The sequence below is a fragment of the Ascaphus truei genome, chromosome 1 (assembly GCF_040206685.1).
Source record: "Ascaphus truei isolate aAscTru1 chromosome 1, aAscTru1.hap1, whole genome shotgun sequence".
In the NCBI taxonomy this organism is placed as follows: domain Eukaryota; kingdom Metazoa; phylum Chordata; class Amphibia; order Anura; family Ascaphidae; genus Ascaphus; species Ascaphus truei.
Window position 1 is genome coordinate 140,317,475 of NC_134483.1, and position 24,579 is coordinate 140,342,053.

Genomic DNA, 24,579 nt, shown 5'->3' on the forward strand with positions numbered 1-24,579 from the left:
CAGAGATGGCGCTCCGTAGCGCAGGGACTCCCCAAGGTCGCGCAGGTGCAGAAGAGAGCAGTGGCGGCCATTACAGGGTTGCACAGGCGCGGCAGACATAGCGCACGCGGCACTAATGTTAAAGAGGGCCATAACGGACTACAACTCCCAGCAGCCTCTGGGGACTGCCCTTTCACCCACATCACGTGCAGCCAGACAGCAAATAGAGTTTGCAGCTTCTCCTGTTGGAGAAGGATACAATGTTGCACAGAGACTACGCTAGTCAGTTGGAGATGGGAGAAGGAAGGGGGGGAAGTGTGTAAGGAGCAAGTGGCTTCTTACACTAGGCCAGGTTACCCCCAGGCCCCAGGTAGGTCCCACTCCCCACTAGGTTAGTGGGTAAGTTCATAGGGAAGGCCCCTTAGGTAGGGACCCTGCCCTTAGGTGAGTGTAAGTCTAGTCAGTGACACAGCTGCAGTACTGTGTGCTCTGACAAGAAGAGACAGTGTGGCTTTGAGTGCAGCCACAGCAGTTAGTTTAGCAGTTTCAGGGAAGGCCCCTTTCTGTGCAAGGGGGCGTTGCTTTCTACAGTACAGTGTTATGTGATATCACCGGTGCCAGTTGCATGCGGTGATCGCGGCCTGCGTCTGGGCTCAGACAGGTTCTACTACAAGAGACATTCTGTGGGTGAGATGCTCCATGAGGGAGACACCTCGCGCAGAGGCGGATTCCCTTTCCTGCGTCAGACACTTTTTTAAGAGCTTTACACCTGGGCACGGACGTGTGCCCGGGCAGGTATCTATACATGCACCAACTATACACACGTGAGCAGTGTTGCCACACATCTGGGTGGGGGTTCAGGACACTGGGAAACTGGTGCCGAGCACCCGATTATTGTGGGTACTGTATGGTTGTGTTACTATTGGGCGGGGAGGCCAAGGGCCTTAACCAAGGGGATATTGGTGCCCTTGCACCCAATGTATGTTTTGTTATGTGTAGAGCTGTTGATACTCTATATGATGATACTGTGTGTTATGTTACTGATCCCTATAGTAAACCCTTTTAGCCATAACCTTTGGTGTGGGCTGGTTACTTTATGGATGTTCCTATGTGAGGGCCATTCTACACTCCTAGAATCTCACATAGGTGGAGGCGCTGATTGAAGAAACATTCCAGAGAAGCACCCCAGGCTCCCATCAGCGGTGGCTCAGGCCTCCTGTGAACCTGCAGGTATACGCACCACACCTGGTAACATATAGGTTCCCCCTCACATTCACTCTATCTGCGATTGGGTGCGGGGGAATAACCGTTACATATGTATTACACAATATCAATAGAAATTATATACTGTATGCAATACAATTATGAATATATCATTAAAACAATATGCTGCCTTCTAAACTGAGAGAGACACACATTGATGTCTAGCAACACACCAAGATATTTTGGCCATGTATGATGCTTCATTGCATGTGTGCAAAGAACCAAAAACATGCTAACTACATCAATAATTGTTTCATCTGCTTAGTGTCAATGTTTCAAGGTACAGTACTGTACCTTGCTTAATTTTTGCACAATATGTAGTAACAATATGGGAAGTTGATATATTAAGAAACTAGGGTCTAGATGCACAAAGCATCAAGGAACATACAGTAACATTACCTGAATCAGGAATGGACGATACTGTATTTTACCTGAGTTAACATCATATCCACATAGCTAATTATATGCAAAAAGAATTGTTGTACTACATCTCCTTAGGATAGACTTAATGTAACTTTCTATAAGTTTTGCCTTAGCTCCTATCTAGACCATGAAATACGTTTTTTGCTGGAGTGGAGCGAGAGGGAAATAATGCTGGGAAATAATGCTATGGTATTGAAATCATGCCTAACCATGCGTTGCACCCGTCCAGATACTGCAAAAGCTCTATTTAACGGTCTTTGAGGGAGTAACGCAAATCTTAGTGCTGACTTAAATAAAGTAACGTTAAGGGACTTTAGTAAATAGGAAATCATGTACAGTAATAACAATTGTAGCCATGCATAATAATGGACTGCAGACATCTTCCCTGCTGGCAGTAAACCCTGGTAATACAGGAATGCCAGCAGTAGTAATGGAGGATTTTCCCTCACACCCTGGTGAGGTGCCCTATGTATGGATGGGAGTGGCTGCATGCTCTGAGTCCCTGGTTAGTGACATCAGAGATGTGCCTGCCCCCTCAGGTATATAAGGCACAACACTGTCAAAGTTACTTGTTGTTGTTGATGTGTTTGGCTCCTGTGAAAGGGATTTCAGGATAGCTTGGGACCCACTAGTGCTGTAACTAGTGGCACGGGTTTCCAAATCAAGCCTGTCAAGGCCACACTGTGTCCAGGGACCTGGCACAGGGGTGATCTCCCTACGAGGAGAGTGGATCCCACTCCAATTGGGAGGGCGTACCTGGCAAAGGGACCGCACAGAGAAATGTGCCGCTAGAGCTGACAGCTGCAAGGGGCATTCTATCCCATCGATATCGTCAATAAAGATGCCCTGTTTAAAGATACCCCTACTGTGTGAGTGTGAAGTTACTCAACAGTGGATGACACCACCAAGAAGGAGTTCCTCACCAGGACCATCTCCCTGCGGACTTACAGATCCTGATGAGGTGGAGGCGCTGCACATGATATAGGTAGGACTCGCACCCACTACCTCAGCTGCCTGTCTGTATGACATCCCCTAATATCATCAAGACGGGAGACTCAGGAGCCCTGTTGCCTGCAGGTGCACCACCATACACGATCATGTAATGGGACCGGTTAGACCACACGGGCCAATGTGAGATTGGGTGGGTCAGACAAGAGGGAATACCCGTTACACAATGAATTGTTATTTCATTTTAATCTCAACATTCCAAACAAGTAGCAATTAATTCAAAATTCTATGTGTTTTTTTTTTTAAATAAATCAGTTTTGTAGTATTACAGTAGATCATTCTTACTGCATTTTTCACTCCACCTCCATCCCAACTCTTTATGCATTTTAATGTACTAAGCTTCTTTGGGTTGCTATATCAACCATTTACAAAAGCACATCACTTCCTCTATTGTAAAATGCAGCCTTTTTGTTTGCCATGGAAAGCAGGATTTCACTGATCGATCATGGGAGAACGGATTGATCGGCAGCATAGATAATTGAATTTCCTTAAAGGTAAGCAAATGCTCTATTAAGTAGTTTAACAGAGCGTAATGCATCTTGGCATAGAAGAGTTAGGAAGTTTCTTTATACATTCTATATATTAGTGTGTTACCATCATGTTTTCTCCTATTCAGTATATTAAAACAAAAAGCCCATTTTGAGCTACAATATTAGAAACCCAAAAGATCCACATCAAATACAGGTGCTAACTGATGGAAAAGGAAAAATCTTGTAGTGCACAAATGTGATGTGTTTGATGCATAGCCTTGGCTCCTAATACCTCTAATTCAGTTATAGCCATATTAACTGAATCCAAGTATAACATGGTACATGTTATAGTACACTGAACAAGATGAAGTGAAAAAAAATCAGTGAAATTAAAGCAGTGGTAGACATTTATGTATGTAAATAAAGGCCATAATGGAGGTAAGTATTTAGATGTCAAAAGCAATTAATGTACAGTATGTGTAAAGTACATCTGTCCCCATCTGACTTCTCTAATAATGGCATAAGTGAAAAATAACTGACCGTTAGACATTGGGCTTCAAGAAACTCATGCTAATAGTACTTGTGTTAGGTGAAAATGACAATTTCAAAATTCACTTGTCCATCTCTCCCGCATTCTTGCAAACATATACAGTATATTCCTCTAATAAACATTATTTACAATACCTCCTGCCAACTCAAACTCTGTCCCAATATTCAGTGCTGAAGTATTTCAACTAGCATGAACCAGAAGGTCCATAGAAACATTTGTTTCCAGAGCATCCACATAATAAAAATATATACCAATCAGAACACAGGTGAAGCTTACCTCGCTCAAACTGAATGTTATTGCCAAGTGTGGGAGTGAATTTTCTTTAATTGGATGCTACCAAGGGAATCCATAACTATTTTGTTTTCCTTAAGTACGTAGAGAGATAAAAGTAATTCCCTTTACAGGCGCTGCACTCCAAATAACTTTGTATTTTTACATTACTGTTCTTACACTTTTCAGTAGAATATAAAACTTCCCATTTTCATCTTCATGAACTTAATAAATGACCCAGGTTAAAGGGTAGATCTCAGTCTCCTAGACTAAAGTTAAAATCTACTTTATGTACAACTTTATTCACATAGTGAAAAAATGTAGTTCGGAAGAGAGGTCTATTGTTCTGTATAAGTCCCTTTGGTTGCCTTGCACCACTAAATATTGTTACATTTACACATTGGAGTGCTGATTCAAATTGTATTGTTCTCTCATATTCAGGATCTATATGGATATCAATAATTTTGGCATTAGTATTAGAACTATATATTAATATTAATGTGTTCAAAATTTATATTGTATAGTAAATACACAAAATAAAGCAAAAAATAACAAAAAATAAATCAATCAACCCTGATCAAACAGAACTCCCTGTGAAACACATAGGTTGAGGAGTAACTGGGAGCAAAGTGTGGATCCAAAAAGCAGGATATGACCTCAGATGCCAAACAGACGCCAGAAACATTGTTGAAATGAGAGGCACTCTCCTGCATTCAGTCTGCATCACTTACAGGAAAATATTACTACGCCATTTTCAATTTGTGAAAGTGTGAATACATTTGTGCGTAGTTTATTTTTTTATTACAGTTTTTATATATTGTACTATACCATGAGTGTTTTTATTTTTATATCCTAGGGTATTCAAAATGAGGATATTCTTACCAAACCTTAACTTCTAAAACAAACCACCGAAACTGCCCTAAATAAAATAACTAATGACCTACATGCTGCAAAAGACAAAGTTCATTAAATTCTGCTCATATTAGTCGACCTCTCTGCAGCATTTGATACTGTGGGCCACCCTCTTCTCCTTCACATTCTCCATACTCTTGGTATTTGTAACAAACCTCTATCCTGGATATCCTCTTACCTCACCCATTGTACTTACAGTGTTGTCACGGTAGCTAGTGATAGGTTATAATACACACCAAAATATCTGGGTTGAATTAACACGACTTAGATACAATAAATATAGTTTATTCCTTAAAAAAGGTGAACACACAAGATATAAAAATAACAGACGAGAATTAGCACTTACTTAAGGGTTGGACAATGAAGCAATCAGGATATAGGATTGCTACTTCATTCAGCAATACAGGTTCAGATGAAGAATCACGAAAAGACACGAAGACAATGGGTATAGGGCTTACACTCGTTTACATGGAGATGCAGCCCTCATACCTTAACCTTGGGGCGCCAAAATGTCTAGCAGACTCCTTTGAAGTCAGGCAACCCTTCTGTCTGTAAGTGTGAATTATGACACTTACAGACAACTCAGGCTCTGCGTTCCCTCGCCCTATTGTACACAACCAGAGTGGTCAGCCTTTGATCAGAGGGTTTAATGTAGACCACTTGTCTCCCCCCTGAACATTAACACAAAGCAGAGCGAGTAATTTTCCCGGGCTTTTATACCAGCCTTGCAAAACTGTATATTCTTTAATATCTAACTATATTAAAATAATCCGTTCTGTGGGTCTGAACGGGCTGAGATTTGCCAGGTCCTCATGCCGGAGGGCCCTTGCCATAGTGGCCAAGTTTCAGCCTTCCATGACCCCCAGAATCGGAGAAACCAAAAATAAGTTAAAATCCCCTATTAACTTTAATGCAGGATTCTCCGCTATAGCTAAACGAAATCTCTGCTTTTCACTCTCCCATTGAAATCAACGGGCTACGCCGCTATAGGCTTTCAATGGAGCAACTCCGCCATTGAAGTCTATAGGAAAACCAAAATTTTTACATTTGACCATACTCCGTCTGATTGATTGGAGAGGGCTGGAAATGGCCATGAAGTCATGCCGGAACAGTGACTACATTCGACCCAAATCCCAACCCTCTGGTACTCACAGAACCGGAGATATGGGCTTACACTTTTTACCCTTTCGGACTTAGCCGTTTTAACGCCATTCGGCTTTCCCCCATTGGAATTAATATGGCCGGCGCCGTCATAGGAAATGCATGGTCCGGCGCCGCCATAGGATTCAATGGGACCTCCGCTCCCATTGGAGTCAATAGTAAAATTATAATTTTCACATTTGTCCATACTCCGTCTGGTTGATCGGAGAGGGCTTGGAATTGCCATGCAGTCATGCCGGAACAGTGACTACATGCGACCAAAATTCCAGCCCTCTGGTCCTCACAGAACCGGAGATATGGGCTTACCCTGTTTACACTTTTTGACTTAGTCGTTTTTACGCGCGGCTCTTCCCTCCACCATTAGAGTCAATGGCGCGACCCTCGTTACGAGCGCGACCCTTTACGGGACCCTTTTCTTGGACCCGGTGGTGGTCCAGTGTGGGGGTTCCAGTGGATTAGGGGCAAAATTAATTTTATTTCTGGGTGCCCTAGAAAATAAGTTTCCCACGCCAATTGTATTTGAACTTGAACTCAGTGTGATCAAAGCTCTCTTTCAGATATTGTATCCGCTTCCTGGAGGTCAGCGTCTAGGAATCCCCATTGAAATGAATGGCTCCATTGACTTACAATGGGGAACCGCCGCTCCTCCTCTCGGGCGCCACCTGCAGGTCTTCTACGGAAACGGGCCCAAATCGCCGGAATCTCCACAGGGTTGTATTGAGCCCCAACGTCGACCTATGGAGAAACTGCAAAATGGAGCCTGCAAAGGCGGGAAAAAGGAACAAAGGGCTATAATCACTCCTTAACTATTAACCCCTTCCCTCTCGCATCAACCCCAGTGTATGTGTTGGTGTAGACACTGGAATGGGAACAATACATATTTACAGGGGAATACACATTTGGGTACTGAAGCAGGGTAAAAACACATTACTGGACCGTAGTCCCGTTAACCCCTTGCTTCCCAAGTGAGAGCATGGGGTGGCCAAATGGGGTGTAACCCCTTTAATACTGGGCCAAACCCCCTCTCCCATGACAAGTGTCTCTTTTTCTAACACCTCCTCCTCCTCTAACTATCTCTCTGTGGGGGTACCCCAGGGCTCTGTCCTGGGACCTCATCTCTTTTCTCTTTACACACTCTCTCTAGGTGACCTAATCACATCTCTTTGGTTCAAATACTATATCACCTCAATGCTAATGACATACAAATTTACTTTTCAACCCCTGCCCTTACACCTGCTGTACAGACCAACATTTCTGAATGTCTCTCCGTTATATCATCCTGGATGGCCCTCCGCCGACTTAAAATTAACATGTCAAAAACAGAGCTCCTCATGTTTACTCCCAAACTTGACGCTACTATAGATGCAGCCACGAGTATCCGAACACTTGCCTTGGAAAATCTGGGGCAATCTCCCAGTAATGCTGCAACATTTCTGTGACATTTCTGCAGACAGACTAATGGCCCATTAGATGTTAATCTTGCTCAATGCTAATGGCATCTTGCATCTTGCTAATGGCCCATCGGATGTTAATCCGAAAAGTGTTCGGATACTCATGGCAGCATCTGTACCTCATTCCATATTACTGTTGGAAGCACTATCATACACCCAGTAGTACAAGCACGCTGCCAAGGGGTCATACTCAGCTTGTTTCTCACATTCTCCTCTCATATTCAAAAGGTAGTTAAATCCTCTAGATTTTCGCCACAATATAACAAAGATACGCCCTTTCCTCTTTTGCTCGACTACTAAAACTCTGACACAGTCCTTCATTCTCTCCCATCGTGACTAATTACCCAATACAATTTAATTTAGCAATTGTGGCATGGTTCATTACAAATTACAGAAAAACAAGTTCTAAATTTAAATTTCCGACCATTATATCCTAAACTGTTGACATCATATGATTTACTTCTAAGGCAGGGCTGTATATCTCTAACATACAGTAGTAAGTTAAAAGTCTATAGAAGAACCCCACTGCTTGCTACAGTATATTACCTGGCAATCTTCTCCTGAATAAAGAATTGGCAAGACAAAATCATATTCACACACAATTAACATGTCCCAGCAAACACGACAAAATAAATGCTCATTAGATATCCCCTAATGTAATTGTTGAGATCCAGATGAATGTAATAAATCACTGTATCTACCCAGCTGTCTTGCTCCCTTTCTCATTTAGAATATACCCTGTTGTGCATCTTTTGCAATAAATAAATAATTGCATTTTATGTGTAACAATTTAACTTGAGTTGCAAAAGCGCTTATTCTTTTTGAACACTGTAATAGTCTAATTTGAAATATGTTTTGGAGAACTTGAAAATGAAGCATACTTGGAATGTTTTGCTTCAATGGGTATGTGAGCGGCAGTATAAACCAAGATTAGCTCCAGCAGCAGCAGCGCACCATATTAAAATCCCTTGTGCAATCTACGTGATCGATTACTACAGACAATTGTAATTGGATTCTTAAGTGAGAATGGGTCTAGAGAACTCTAAATTACCCTGTTATGAAAAATTAAAATGTGCCACAGAAATTGTTATTATTTGTTTAACGGGAAAGTAGTTAGAGATAGAAAAAAACTATAAGGGAGACAATTCATTAAAAGGCAAAAGAAAAAAAATCCCTGAATTGCCTACATATGGTAGAATGTCTGAGTATTCCAGTGAGTACAACAATGAACAAAACAACAATTACACTTTCCAACAATATAGTTTAAAAAAGGGCTACATTGGTACTAACTGTGATAATATTTATTTGAAGTGTTCTTCAAATGAAGAGTTCATAAATTATGAAGAGATATGATGAGATAGAATTTCAAGAAATTAGATCCCCTAACATCATTAACTAGCCCTAGCAGAAAAATACCCCCACAAAATTATAGATTTTCTGAAAGTGCATATCCCAGGGAATTTAAATATAGGTAGCTGCAGCTGAGATTCATTGTTTCAAACATTGTAGATTTATGAAGACCATGAACTTCAAACTTTGCACCAAAATAGCTCAAACCTATTCAGTGTCATTTTTTACACAGTCTAAAATGGCATTGCTCTGGCTCCACTGATATCAGTTATGTAATGCTGTAGACATTATTTTGTCAAAAAGAGGTCCCAAATGATTAAGACTACAGAGGCTCTACCGCACCTGAATTTTAAGACTGAACACAGAAAGGGCTCACCATCATTGGATAGCCAAAATTACTAGACATGGCAAATGAGGGGAAATTGGATGCACTGATTTTTTACCAAAATCCAATCTGCACACCAACATCCAAAGGCGGATTGGGTATTCAGACAGATACATCAGAATCTGCCATATGATTTTTTTCGGCACAGATTTTGTTATGTACAGTACTTAATCAGATGTTATAATAAATCTGATTTGCCCAGACATTGAAATATGGGTTTTGCTGAAGAGAGTGGTGGGGGGTTGAGGGGGGGGGGGGGGGAAGGGAGAGACGGAAAGGGGAAAGAAGGGAGGTGGGGATCTCCAGCTAGTTTAGTTTACTTCTAGAACTGCTGCCTGAATAGGAAAGGCAGTGGGTTCTGATCTTGTTGGTGTCACAGGAGACCAGGCAATTACACCTTGTTTTTGAATCATATACAGTATTGAGGACAACAAGATAATGAAATAAATTGTACATTTATTCACAGGAAACGGCAAACACACAATGTTACACAAAATACAGCCAAAAAACACACTTACTTGGGACAGGGGTACAAAGCTAGACTCTTCTAGGTGCAGGGAATCCAAATAAGGATTTCCCCCTGATAACAGTTGCAAAAACAGGACAGAAAATATTCCAGGCAGCTTTAGCTGAAGCAGCCTTTTTCTTGCTAGAGAATTGAAATTTAGAAGAAAACTTTGAGAATCTTTAGAACCTTGAGGGAATACTTGGAAAACACACTATCTAATGGGTGTAAGGGGTTATAAAACCGCTGACTTTCATAAAAAAAATACTATAGCCCAATCTAAAACGAGAGAAATGTATTTGCCGTCAATAAGAACAGGGCTCAGCTGGCTGATGATGTCAAAGAAAGAGGCATGGCTATTTGCAGGGAAGACTCCGGATAGTCTGAAAGAACTGTAGGGCATTATCTTCTGCCCCTCCTTGCTACCAAATGACCAGACTCCTCGTCATCCTGGATTCCCTTTGAGGCCAGATGGCTAGGCAGACACCATGTCTCCTATGCAAATGCTTAGGCTGACTATAGGCATACCCCACATTAACATACGCAATGGGACCGGAGCATGTATGTAAAGCGAAAATGTACTTAAAGTGAAGCACTACCTTTTTCCCACTTATCGATGCATGTACTGTACTGCAATCATCATATACGTGCATAACTGATGTAAATAAGGCATTTGTAACAGGCTCTATAGTCTCCCCGCTTGTGCACACCTTCGGTACAGGTAGGGAGCCGGTATTGCTGTTCAGGACGTGCTTACTGGCGCATGCGTGAGCTGCTGTTTGCCTATTGAGCGAGATGTACTTACTCGCGAGTGTACTTAAAGTGAGTGTACTTAAACCGGGGTATGCCTGTATATGGATTTTTATACATACAGTATAATACCCTATGAACCATAGTTTATGACAGAATACATTTTGGGGTACCTCATATTCTGTTGGGGCACCCACACACCCAATACAGGCAATGGGACATCTTGGCACTAACTGGGGTACCCCCTTAACTAAGGGATTCCCTCAGCTACAGGGATACTTTTCATCCCTGTACCTCATTTTACTGTGCACAAAGCATATGTTTTAAAACACACTGTTCAATAAAATATACTGTACACGTTAAAAATATCCTAAGTCTGTGGGTTATGGGAAATAGAATAAGAAGCTGCACGTTATTTCTTACTAGCCATATTCCCCACACTATACAATAAACTTAGGGCTGGACATTTAAGTCCCCCCAAAACCTTATAGATGATTGGAGTACCACCCAGAACCTTTATACTGGTTCTGGGTGACCTGGACTTTTACTGGGTATCCCATTAACCTAAGGACCACTTGACTGTTTCAGGAACAGCTAACATCCATATGCCCCATTTACTTTTCTGGGCTGTGGTGAGTCGCACAATTACAGATAATGTTTTTACAACAGTTGGGTCCAAGAGCTGACACTCCTGACCCCCAAAACATGGATCAGAGGTAACCAAACAGGCTTAACCTTTATTAGTGAGCCTGGCTACCTCTTCACCATCATAGTTGGGCCTGACAGTACCCCTTTATAAGGTGCTTTAGGAAAAAGGCCTTGTGGAAATATTTTATGTGGTGTGAGTCATTTAAATATACAGTAGGCAATAAAAAAAGAAAACATCCCTTCTACAATCTTCACAATAAAAGAAATTGTAACACAACACAATTAAAAACTGTGTTGACCTTTGTCCACAAATGTTTTAAATCAAATTACAAAATGACCCATATTCAACTTAGTGAGTCTGTACACTGTAAGTGATAGCTCTAAATTGCCTTGAATTACTTATAGAAGATGTATTATTGAAACAGCCTCTTGTTAAGTGATCAATCCCCTATGCTGACGTTGCTTTAATATATTATTGACTGAACTCTAAGCCGCGATTATAGTGCAGGCACGTGCAACATTGCGCACCGCGAACAAAAATGTGTGCTCCAGTGAGGCAAGCACGCAGAGTGACCACGCACTCAAATTTAAAAAGCACAATTCAAATAGTTTTTTTCGCGCGATGGCCACGTCACAGTTGCGTCAAGTGAGCGGTTCAACCAATGAGGGCAAAACAGCCGTGTGACGCATGCGCCACGACTCCCGATCGCCTCACAATAGGCTCCAGCCTAGTGCATGTTTTGCCCGTGTGACGTCGCGTGCATGCACTATAAGTCGAAGCAATAGAAAAATAAAGAAATTATATGAACAAAACTTTTGTTAATGTATAGAAACAATATATCTAACAACTATATATTATCCAATACTCAAGACTAATGGTGAAAAAATTATGTATCCATTGACCCAAGTGTTAGCAGCAGTGAGCCCAGATGACCCACGCAATCCTCTGTTGGTACCAAAAGCAACAACAAGTTGCATAAACATGAAACTTCAATAAAGCACTCTCTAATTTGAAATAATCTGTCAGCCCAGCATCAATACTATGATGAGATAGGATTAGTGTATCAAATGTATGCCCTCAGCCTAAGGCTGCTCTTATAGTGCCAGCGACGCAACCTTGCCCGAAAACAAATGCATTGCCGGCGCCGTGTGCGCTTATAGTAAGCTGCATGCAGTAAGCTTATAGTAAGTTGCATGCAGTAAATTTGTGATCGGGATCGCGCTGTTGTCAGTCTGAATTAAACATTTTGTGACTCTCCGATTGGCCGCGGGTCGCTATGGCAACCCGTGACGCTATAAATACACACTCCCGACACCAGCTGTTCATCACTCGCCGCTGAAGAATCTCCATGTAGGAGGGAAACGCGTTTGGCGTTTGGCGTGTGACGTCATCAGGGAGGGAACAAAGAGAGTCTGGTATCGTTGGTACACTGTATCTCTGTCTCTGCTACAGACTTATTTTAATTGCGTTTGTGTCCTGGCACAGCAGTTGTCTTTCACACTGTGGCTAATGGTTGTGTCTGTCTCAGTGCTACTCTGTATATATGTCAGACGGCTCAACGCTATGCATTGACTTACACCCATGCTGATTTGTACCATTACTGCTGACATATTGCGGGGCTGTTGTGCACCAATACACCATCATTGAGTGCTATTAACCTTTAAGCACGGTTTTGCACAGTAACATATATGATTGTTTGATGCTGATTGCTCCATCTGGGACATAGTCTTAGTAGCACTGATTATATTTGGACGGCATGTCCGTATACCACAGCTTTAATTATATGCTGCTTATATCTATCTAGCAGAGTGTTTAGTCTCAGCTGTTCTCAGGTTTTTATATTTCCTATCAGCTATATGTGTGATTTAATTGTGTGCTGTGTATATCAACGTCATTAGGCGTAGAGTCAATCCACGTTCCACCAACTTGTTATTGTGTTGCACCTACAGTGAATATATTATGTTTTATTAGTTTAGAGCAAAAGTGTATTAACAACCAGAGACTGTTAGGTGCTACATTCCACAATTACAGGTTGGTTTGATCGGTATGCTACGCCTTATGCCGCACAACACATGTATGTTGTTATAGTGATTAGAGTCTTGTTAGTAGTTGTTAACCAGAGATCCTGTGTTCTATATTCATAGGCTATATTAGGTGGTAATTAGCTCTTCTGATTCATTTCAGATATACGCCATAGCATTATACACCTTTAGCCCAACACCACCTCTCCATGTCCCTCCCTGTATAAGTACATTGTGTGTTTATTATCAATAATCTGTGTGTAGGATTTATTTTAGTATGACAATTATTAAATGCTAAATTTTAACCGCCCAGGAGTGCGTTTGTTAAGTGAGCTTCTAGTTGGTAGGCGGAGGCCCTAATATGCTCTCGCCCTCTAACTTTTTGTGTAAATATTAACTAAAACAACAACCCCCACTGCACTAATACCGCTAAGCTGCAACTAGTATCCAATTACTAACATATCTGTTTGAGGACAGAAAATATCTACTGTAAACTAGCCAGGTTACACCCAGCATGTACCCAGCACATATCCGGGCTAGTTTAAGGCAAGCCTTAGAATACTCGGTGTCTCATCTGTAGTTGATGGTACTGTAGTTGCCTGTTATAGACAGTGTGATGCACTCCTATCAGCCTTCAAACTCCCATTTAGGGCCTCATGCAGTAAGCAGCGATAAGCCACTTATCGGCATCTTATCACCAAAAAAGCCTACAGTGATTCAGTAAACCACGATAAGCCAGTGATAAGAGCAAAAATCACGTTTTTTTTGTTGCCAAGAAAAAAAAATCGCCAAACGCACGACAATAAGCCACTTACCGCCACTTATCCCCAGTTTCTCAAACTCGCTCAATTCTAGTAGCCCCGATAAGCTTATCGCGGCTGATCGCCACTCTAGAATTGAGATTTCCTCTCCAAATCGTCCTGCCAGAAAAGTTGGCAAGAAGGTGGTGAGAAGTTGTAGATAAGAGTCGAGACGGCACTTAGAAAAAAAAATGCATTTTTCCTGCATCAGATTGATTATATCCAATAATACCAGCACCGGAGATCACCGGCATGAATATCATGCAATAAAAAAGCATTTACAGTCAACTTCATTACCTTAGCGGCTAACTGCTAAGGCAATGAAGGGGTTAACCACCAGTGCCATGCTTATTGTGGGTAGCGGGGGTGGGTGAAGGTGGTATTTGGCCCTTGGTGGGTGTTTAGTCCTTGCGGGGGGGTTGCGGGTGGACATAGCCCCTTCATTACCTTAGCTGTTAATACCGCTAAGGTAATGAAGGGGTTAACCCATTCCGCTATCCACCCGGTAGGCCTTAGCACCCATCCTTAAAGCTACTACCCCCTTCACCCACCCCAGCTACCCACAATAAACAAAAATACACACAACAGCCCTACTACCCACCTCCTAGGCCACCAATAACCATTACAATATGTAATAAACACCAATACACAACCCACTCACACCCTGTGCCCCCAAATAAAAGCATAACTAATTTTTTTATACACAGGATTAATACTACAGGCCGGCGGGGGTCCCCAGTTGGTCCCCACGGGTATCTGGGAGCCCTCGTGTGGTCTCCCATGGGTCCCTGCTAACCTGTGGTACCATTCGTGTTGTAAAAAAAAATAAAGATGGCCTCCATTTCAATAAATACACCCCCCCCCAAACACATACAGTACAGTAATGTGCAAACAAACTATTAGCCCATTATTAAACAAAACAGTAGCCAGCCAGCATAAAAAAAGTAAATAAAACCATTCTGCTTACCCCTGCCATTATGAAGGGCATCCTCGTCAGCATACTGTAGGGCTATGTCCTCCGTTGCCAGAAAGAATACATAAAAAATACAATCTAATGGCCCCTAACCCCTTAATCACCTTAGAGGTTAATAACTGCTATAGTAATTAAGGGGTTAACCCATGCTCCCCCGCTATCCACCGGGGAGGCCTAAGCACCAACCCTGAACCCACTATACCCACCCTGTACCCATTGAGTGGCATAGTAGTACATCGTGCCCACATAATTGGCATGATAAGCTACTGAAACATACAAGCAATGGGGGAGCGTGGGATTAGAAAAACATACAAGAATAATATAAGAACAATAAAATAACTGTGGTTACAAAAATATTGCTGGGGGTTGGTGAAATTACTGAATACACTTACACGGCCATGTGCAAGTGGACACGGTATATGGTTTCTTTAAGCAATTCCAGTCACTTCCAACATCAGGTTATGGTGGTTCAGAGGGTTTTGAAATAAATATATAAATATATCTGTACTCACACGGCCGAGTGTGAGTCCTTGCAGGAAATTGGTAACTTTGGGGTTAAATTAACCCATCCGCATCTCCCCCCAGTGTGGACTCTTCTTCAATTGCAACCAGCATGGGGTTCTAACCCCGGTCTTGGGCATCAGATGGGGACTCTCCCCAGTGGTGGTAATAGGGGAGGGTAGTTGGAGAAAGTGAGGCACGTTGTCAGTGGGGTTTAAAACACATTTATTAGTTTAAAAGCAATTGATAAAACAGGACTCACATACATACATAGAGGTTGGACCCCTGGCCTCCTCGTGCAGTCCAGGATACAGTGTAAGCAGCCGTTTTTGCCGATCACGCGTCCGTGATGCAGGAGAAAAAAAAAAAAACCTTTCCTCCTTGGCTGCAATGGCTGCTTGGTCGATCCGGCTACGGGAGCCACGTTGGGTCAAATTCAGCTGGGACTTAGAGCTACGCGTTTCGCCGAGTCATCGGCTTCCTCAGGCTCATATGCTGACGTAGGGGGGGTCTCTGAGTTTTATATAGACCCCCTGTGTAATCAAAGTCTGATTGGGGCGGGCTGTATTTAATGAAGCCCTCATTACAATGTTTTTCTGATGAGATTTACATATTTAATGTTCTGTAATCACACTGTATTGTCTTTCAGAATTGGATTAAACTAAAACAATCATGTATACATAGATTAATATCCTACCTATCAGGGGTTAATTTATGAGTGCAGTAAATTACATGCTTCTTAATTCTTTTATAAGATAATTTGATCAGAGCCTTATTAGATCTATTTTTAAACTTCACACACATTTCAATAATTTTATACAAATTCCATTAAAATTAACAGGTATTGTGATTTAAGACCTCCAATGAGGTCCATCTAGTCATATGGCAGAATTGGTCATATGAAGTTTACAGCTCACAGTGTACTTGCTTCTTAAATCTAAACATTTTAAGAATTACTCCCATGTAAATTTACAACTACATATAGATTGGTTAAAACATTTTGGCTGTAAAATTGCCCAAATCCTTTAATGTAAAAAGCAGATAACCCATCTCTGCCAGGGTTATGCAGTAGTTAAAAACAATTATAAATGGATCATACGCAATATGTTCCATATTTTAGATTGATCCCTTTTCAATATATTATAAAAGTCAAATCACACAAAACATTATAATCACTTAAAATCTAACAACTATGGACTAAAAAACTAAAAACAGGACTGACAACTAAAGAGAGAACTGACGCTGAACAAAGAGCGTTAGTTCTCTCTTTAGTTGTCAGTCCTGTTTTTTATAATATATTGAAAAGGGATCAATCTAAAATATGGAACATATTGCGTATGATCCATTTATAATTGTTTTTAACTACTGCATAACCCTGGCAGAGATGGGTTATCTGCTTTTTACATTAAAGGATTTGGGCAATTTTACAGCCAAAATGTTTTAACCAATCTATATGTAGTTGTAAATTTACATGGGAGTAATTCTAAAAATGTTTAGATTTAAGAAGCAAGTACACTGTGAGCTGTAAACTTCATATGACCAATTCTGCCATATGACTAGATGGACCTCATTGGAGGTCTTAAATCACAATACCTGTTAATTTTAATGGAATTTGTATAAAATTGTTGAAATGTGTGTGAAGTTTAAAAATAGATCTAATAAGGCTCTGATCAAATTATCTTATAAAAGAATTAAGAAGCATGTAATTTACTGCACTCATAAATTAACCCCTGATAGGTAGGATATTAATCTATGTATACATGATTGTTTTAGTTTAATCCAATTCTGAAAGACAATACAGTGTGATTACAGAACATTAAATATGTAAATCTCATCAGAAAAACATTGTAATGAGGGCTTCATTAAATACAGCCCGCCCCAATCAGACTTTGATTACACAGGGGGTCTATATAAAACTCAGAGACCCCCCCTACGTCAGCATATGAGCCTGAGGAAGCCGATGACTCAGCGAAACGCGTAGCTCTAAGTCCCAGCTGAATTTGACCCAACGTGGCTCCCGGTAGCCGGATCGACCAAGCAGCCATTGCAGCCAAGGAGGAAAGGTTTTTTTTTTTTTCTCCTGCATCACGGACGCGTGATCGGCAAAAACGGCTGCTTACACTGTATCCTGGACTGCACGAGGAGGCCAGAGGTCCAACCTCTATGTATGTATGTGAGTCCTGTTTTATCAATTGCTTTTAAACTAATAAATGTGTTTTAAACCCCACTGACAACGTGCCTCACTTTCTCTAACTACCCTCCCCTATTACCACCACTGGGGAGAGTCCCCATCTGATGCCCAAGACCGGGGTTAGAACCCCATGCTGGTTGCAATTGAAGAAGAGTCCACACTGGGGGGAGATGCGGATGGGTTAATTTAACCCCAAAGTTACCAATTTCCTGCAAGGACTCACACTCGGCCGTGTGAGTACAGATATATTTATATATTTATTTCAAAACCCTCTGAACCACCATAACCTGATGTTGGAAGTGACTGGAATTGCTTAAAGAAACCATATACCGTGTCCACTTGCACATGGCCGTGTAAGTGTATTCAGTAATTTCACCAACCCCCAGCAATATTTTTGTAACCACAGTAATTTTATTGTTCTTATATTATTCTTGTATGTTTTTATAATCCCATGCTCCCCATTGCTTGTATGTTTCTGTATCTTTGTAAAGGCTCTGGATTAACCCTTTCCTGGGGTTGAAGCAGAAGGGAACTTCATGCTGGCTCAAAGCATCTGCCAAAGAGCCGTGGTTTAACTAACTGCCACATTATAAGCACATCCTGTATATTAAGCTTAAGGTAAGCGCCAGGTTTTTTCCTATTGTCTCTATGATAAGCTACTATAACAGTCAATATTCACCCTAATACAAAAGCATGTATGTCCAAAATACACAATAATCAAACATATACAACAAGCACCTAAACCCCCATAACCAAAAATCAAAAGCACTATCCAACCAATCAATTATCTAAATAAAACCACTTGGTTGGCTAATCAATTAAAGATGTAAAACAATAGGCATTCAATAAAATCATTAAAACCACTAGACAATCAATTACATAAAACATACCACTAGCTAAACAATACATTTAATACATAAAAGCAGTAAGCAACACAACAATTAATTAATACAACCACTAGGCAACACATAAATGAAAACCAGTACCCAACAAAATACATCATTTAATAAAACGCTAACCAATCTGTCCCCAAAAAAATACACAAGCCATCACAATTCAAAACAATGTAATCTAAACATTAAACAGAAATGATGAATATAACAGTCAATAGAAAAAATGTTTTTGGCCAAAAATCCATTGGCTACCACTGTATTCATCTGTACCCTAAACAGGCACAGATTAATACATTAGCAGTCAATGAGCAATGAAAAACATAAAATAAATAAATTCCATTACAAAAACATTTAAAAATAAAAGTACATACAGATGCAGCCACCAGTATCCGATCACTTACCTGGTTAAAAACGTTGGCATCTCACAGTAAATGCCTCAACATGCCTCAACATTTCTGTGAGATTCCTAATGGCTCATCAGATTAACACAGCAGTCTTAATCCGATGGGCCATTAGGAATCTCACAGAAATGTTGAGGCATGTTGAGGCATTTACAGTGAGATTGCCCCAGATTTTCCAAGGCAAGTGATCTAATACTGGTGGCTGCATCTGTACATTCAATATTTATCTTACCTTTAGAAGCGTTTGCCCTCCAAATCCTGGGAAATCAAAATGGCTCTAGTACCATGACGTCATGAAACTCAATCCAACGCCATCCACCGTGAAGATCCGAAAGAGGTAACCAAATTCTTCTTTCTTTAATCTAATATCATCTTCTTCTTTCTTCATCTGTGATTATTTCTTTATTTTCTTTATATTCTGTCTTTATCTTCTGTCTTCATCTGTTAATCCAATAACCCCATGTTAAATCCACGCTTCTTGAGCTCAAATGAGACGTCACAGCCTTAAATATGGCTTGTGACGTCACATTTGGGCGGCAAATGGTTCACACACCATCTGATTGGCTGTGAAAACCATGTGCCCCCCTTTTTTTTAATGTGACGTAATGTAAGGCGACTGAAACCAGCCAATCAGAATGGCTGTGTTTAATTTCCCTTTAACATGACGTCACAAAATCCAAAATGGCTGCCGTAACATTGTACTTCAGCCAATCAATGATATCCCAAATATGATTGGCTGTAGTAGACCATGTGGCAGCAGCCATGTTGAATTTTGTTACGTCATGTTAGAGGGAAATGAAGCACAGCCATTCTGATTTTGATGAACCGCTTAAGTAATTACAGTAACCAAGCAGTAATACACCCAGACAAAACTTATATCGTCTGAAAGTAGACAATTAGCGGAATCCTGGGATGGTCACTTTGAACTGTCGTATCAAGGTGACTAGAGTGTGGGTGCACATTGATGCTCCCTGCCCAACATAGTTTTATCCTTACAAATATGGGAATAACATGAAATCACACAGGATTCTACCAAACGCAATGAATGTGGACTCCATATGTGTAGGACTAAAAATGTGCCTGTGGGGTCCCGTGAAATGGAAGTGCTGAGATACATTGTACAGTATGTGCCAATGCATAAGCACATGTTTGTACAGTAGTTCCTTTCTACAAGACACCTTGTTAACTATTTGACTCCAACAAATTTAGAAGTACCCTTGATTGACTGGGATTCGAAACTCTATCAATCAATGGTACTCATACAATCATAGAAATAAAATTGTGTCAGGAAGCCTGTTTCACTATGACCCCTTCCTACAGCACATAGCATTCTTAGTGCAGTGCGAGTTTGTGGGGCGATGCATGCTTTGTGATAATCAGACATTGATTTTGGGGGTTGCACTAAAAATTCAATTCTTATGCGCTTCACATGGAGTGAGAATAGTGTTGCACCTTCATTTTGTACAATGGGAGGGATATGCACCATGATAATCATTTGTTATGTTGATTATCTGCCTTACTTTAATCATTTATTTTTATATATAAAATAAAGGTGATGCCCTGACCTGCTGCTTATTCTCATCAGGATTAATGTGGACAACCAAGGGTTAATAGGGGGGTGCCTATGTATTTATGGATTCAAATATTTAAAAGCAGTGATATCGCTCTGTGCAGGAGATTGTCGACATGCAGGGGTTAACCTAGACTCTTGCTGCAAAGGGGCTTTTAATCACTAATTGTGTGAATATCAGGCATTGTATGTCTGGGAAGGGGAGCCCATTGAATGGGCATGTAGCCTCATGTTGTCTTGGTGGCTTGGCTATATTGACACTTTTTTATGTGCCCATTATTGAGGAACCAGAGAGAGGTTGACTGCTTTCTGGGAGACCAAACAGAACAAAACTGGGCAACACTGCACCATACACAGAAGGTTGTCTGGAACACTGGACCGGATTGATGAGGCTGATAAGGGGCTATGTTGAACCTCCTTGGATTAACCCAATTCAATATCTCTATGATAATACCCCTGGGTATAGTATTCAGATGTAGCCGTGGCCCCTCCTTAGATTGGCCCATTTTAGCCTCCCACCTCTATACTGAGTGGTGAAGTATTTAAAGGGATGATCCTGATAGGCTGAACCTGCCTCTTTCATGATTTTGAATGTGACGGGGAGACTATACCAGGCATGCCCAATAAAGAGTTTCAGGAATTCACTAGAGGTTTTTGAGGAGAGCTGGTGCTAGGCCTGATGTGACTGACAGAGCTGGGTGCTCGTAAACAAGATAGCAGTATTGGGAGATAGCAGAGAGTTCTTGGAAGGGAATCCTCAGCACAAAGAGTCTGCACTCTGGGTGGGCAGTCTTCCTGCTGGAACCAATCCAACTACAGGAATTATTGGGGGTGAGTCTCATCAGAGAGAGATCCCCATGGATTATATCAGCACAACTGCGAATACAGCAGTCTCTCCTGGAGGAGAGCAAACTAGAGAGACAAGCTCTGGTGGCCTCCAAGGCGATGTTCTTGGTGGTTTTTTTCTGTTTGGGGAATCCAGCTTCAGTGGGTAGCACTCCTTACGACACAGGGCTAGGTAGTAAGAAGGCTCATTGCCCATTATTTCCCTGGAGGGTGGTAAAGTTAACGGAGGACTGTTTTTTTCCGGAGTGCACTTTGGGCTCAGCTTGAGCAAATCACATGGACTAAGGGCTGTTATGAATGATAGCACTATTGCAGTGATAGAGTATGCTAATTGTGCAGCCATACTTTCAATTATGTCTGTAGGGTTTTCAGCAGTTTAGATGAAAAGAAAAATGTGTTTAGTCTCTTACTTATGTACTGTATGTCTCTCCCAGCATAGAGTGGATTATACAAATAATTCTAACATGATAGCAACAGTATTAAAGCTGGAAATCATACTTTATGGTTCCAGAAATATCAAGCTTAAGTATTATGCAAATTTTAACATTACCGTCATCTATTGGTTAACTGCCTGGTGGCCATTTTGCCAATTAGATTTCACATTCTTTCACCCCCAATATCTCCAAAACTACTGTACCATAGGACACTGGATATGAACACTTTGAGGCAATAGCTGATGTAAAAGTAATGATATTCAGCATTCAAGCTCAAATGTATGTATTAAAAAGCCATTAAACAACATTTACCAATTACTTAATGGTAATTTTTCCTGGCACAGGAGCAAAGTTACGAGAGACCATTTAAATGCACAGTTCTATACAGTATGTTATTAAAATGTGCATATATTGATATTATTTTGAAAATATTTTTTGTTAATTATCTACCAATAAAATGTTTATCTTCCTGCAATGTTATATGCAGCAGCAAACCAGAGGTATTAAAATGTCTGCAGTGTTTTAAATGCATGTAGATTACAGTGTTTTCCTGTGAGATATTTTTGGGAGAGGGAAGATAAAATGCACAATAGTCACTTAATAACTTGACTAAAATATACTTTATTTATAACAGATCAGTTTTCAACTGACATTCAAAATAAAACTATTGCTCTACAGTAATTCTGGTTTTATTACGACATGTTCTAAAATTGTTAGTTTTAATATTTCACTTGCAGCATAATTCACTGAATATCGAAGGTCTTTCCCTCCCCTCCTTTTAGAAATCGAAACGGATCTTTTTGTCAAAGCTGATCAGGTTTGTCCTTTTCGGGGGTTGTTGTGATCTTACTGAGGGAAAGAAGAGTGAATCTTTCATACAAAATTGCATTCACTTTCCCAAGTGTAATGGGTATTCCCCCACACAATAGCATATAGTATGTGTGTGCGGGGGACTTAATGTTACCAGGTGTGGTGCTTTACCTGTTAGGCTCACAGGAGGCCTAAACCTCCACCACGGGGAGCCTGGGGCACATATAAATAATAGGAGTAACCTCGCACTCTGTGCAGCGCCTCCACCTGCGATGGCTCCCAACGGAAGGGGGGAGTGGTTCATCGCAGGACAATATATATATATCACACACACAGCATGTAAAACAACCAATAACTTTACTGTAGCAACAGTACTTATTCATATATATCAACAGGTGTCCCTCTCTAGAGGAGACTCTAACTACTGCGTCTCGCAGGACGCTACCCCCTTTCACCGGGTGATCCCACCCCGTGTCCAGTAACCCCACACAATATGTCCCTTCACGTGAGATAGATATGTGTGACTACGCAGCCACTAGTCCCGTGTAAGTATGATAGAGTATAGTTGGTGCACTTGGTGATGGTTACCTGCCGAGCACTCCAGTGCCCGGGCCTGCCAAGGAGCTTCACAAAGGATCCGATGACCGCTGACCACAGGAACTACCGTCCGGGGCGATCCCACCCGGATGGCTGCTGCAGCGACAGCGAAGTCTGAGCCTAGACCTCTGGATGGACGTGCAGCGTACGCTGTGTCCCTAACTGACTTTGGATAATAAGGGGCAGGGTCCCTAACCTGGGGCCTGTCCCTTAAACAACACAACGCTACTGGTGGCTCAGGGCTATCTGGGGGCTAGGGGGCTGCTGGCCGAGTGCAGGGAGTCACAGACTCCTGCACCCTACCTTTTTCCCCTAGCTGCTCCGGTCACCAACTGCCTGTCTCCAAAAACCCCACGAATTGTATCTCTTTCAGGTCTGCAGGGCAATCATTCAGCCCTATTGGCTCCCTGGCGTCACATGGGGCGTTGCTGAGGCTCATGGGACTTGTAGTCCCTTCCAAGAGCCTTCGCTGGTAGGCTAGCGTTCGCGCGCTTATCACTGCACATGCGTGACTACTCAGGGCCGCCGGTAATCAGTGCACATGCGCAACCTCGCGCAACATGGCGGCGCCCTTCACGGGAGCCGCCGGGGTCCTCCGGAGCACCGGTGCGCTCCCTGCTCGGCCCCCACCCTCCCGAATGGCCGTCGGGTCTGCCGCTTGGCTCCGGCAGCACCCACCATCGATCCTGGCCACGGAGGTAATGGGGGTCGCAGGGCAAAGGGGGATGACCTGGCTACATCCTCCCCCTGGTAAAATCCCCAACGTCCCCGCTTGGACCGCAACTTACTATTATACACAAACGTTATATAATAAAAATGCCTCTTAACGAATATAACTTAGCACATTGCATCAACTTTAAACAATGTTACACAATTCTGTGAGCATCACAATCACAGATTGGATTTTGCTCCGAGACCACTGCTGAGCCTCATAATGGGGTGCCCCAATTTGATCATAGGTTACCCGATTTGGAGGGTACCTAATTCTTTGGCTCCTTCGGAGCTGCTCTTCTGCAACTCCCTCGGGGGAGTAATAAACACAGTCCTGAGGCTCAGCCTCTTCCCTTGAGGGGAGAAATGTCTTAGAACAGTCTCTATTAGGCACAAAGCACGGGCTCTGTGGATCCAAAGGCTGGCCTGTTGGTGCCACCTTAGTAGGCTTCGGCCTACGGGGCCCTTTACCCGTAGCTCCTCTGGGGATGCCCCTTCTGTGGAGTAGTCCCTTTGAGAGGGTCCTTCCATAGGATCTTCAGGAGTTTCAGAGTGGGTTTCATTATTGACAGTCTCTTGACCCATCTCTGATAAGTCGGACTCACCGTTGAGGAAACGGAATTACTGGCCACACCGCTCATCTCCCACTTGTGGAATGGGAAGGAGGTGGTTACGGTGCCATACCTTTACCCGGCCTTCAGTGTC

General features: G+C 41.9%; 1 protein-coding gene across 2 annotated transcripts in view; it reads right to left on the reverse strand.

The window, feature by feature from the left end:
* PLPPR1 (phospholipid phosphatase related 1) overlaps positions 1–24,579 on the reverse strand; it is a 235,138-nt gene that overhangs the window by 80,321 nt on the left and 130,238 nt on the right. The window contains exon 2 of one of the 2 annotated variants that reach the window (XM_075595318.1): positions 6,664–6,796. The exons of the other annotated variant lie outside the window; for it this stretch is intronic. The gene's annotated coding sequence lies outside the window, so the exon portion shown is untranslated. The remainder of the gene's footprint in view (positions 1–6,663; positions 6,797–24,579) is intronic. 2 annotated transcript variants of the gene reach the window in all.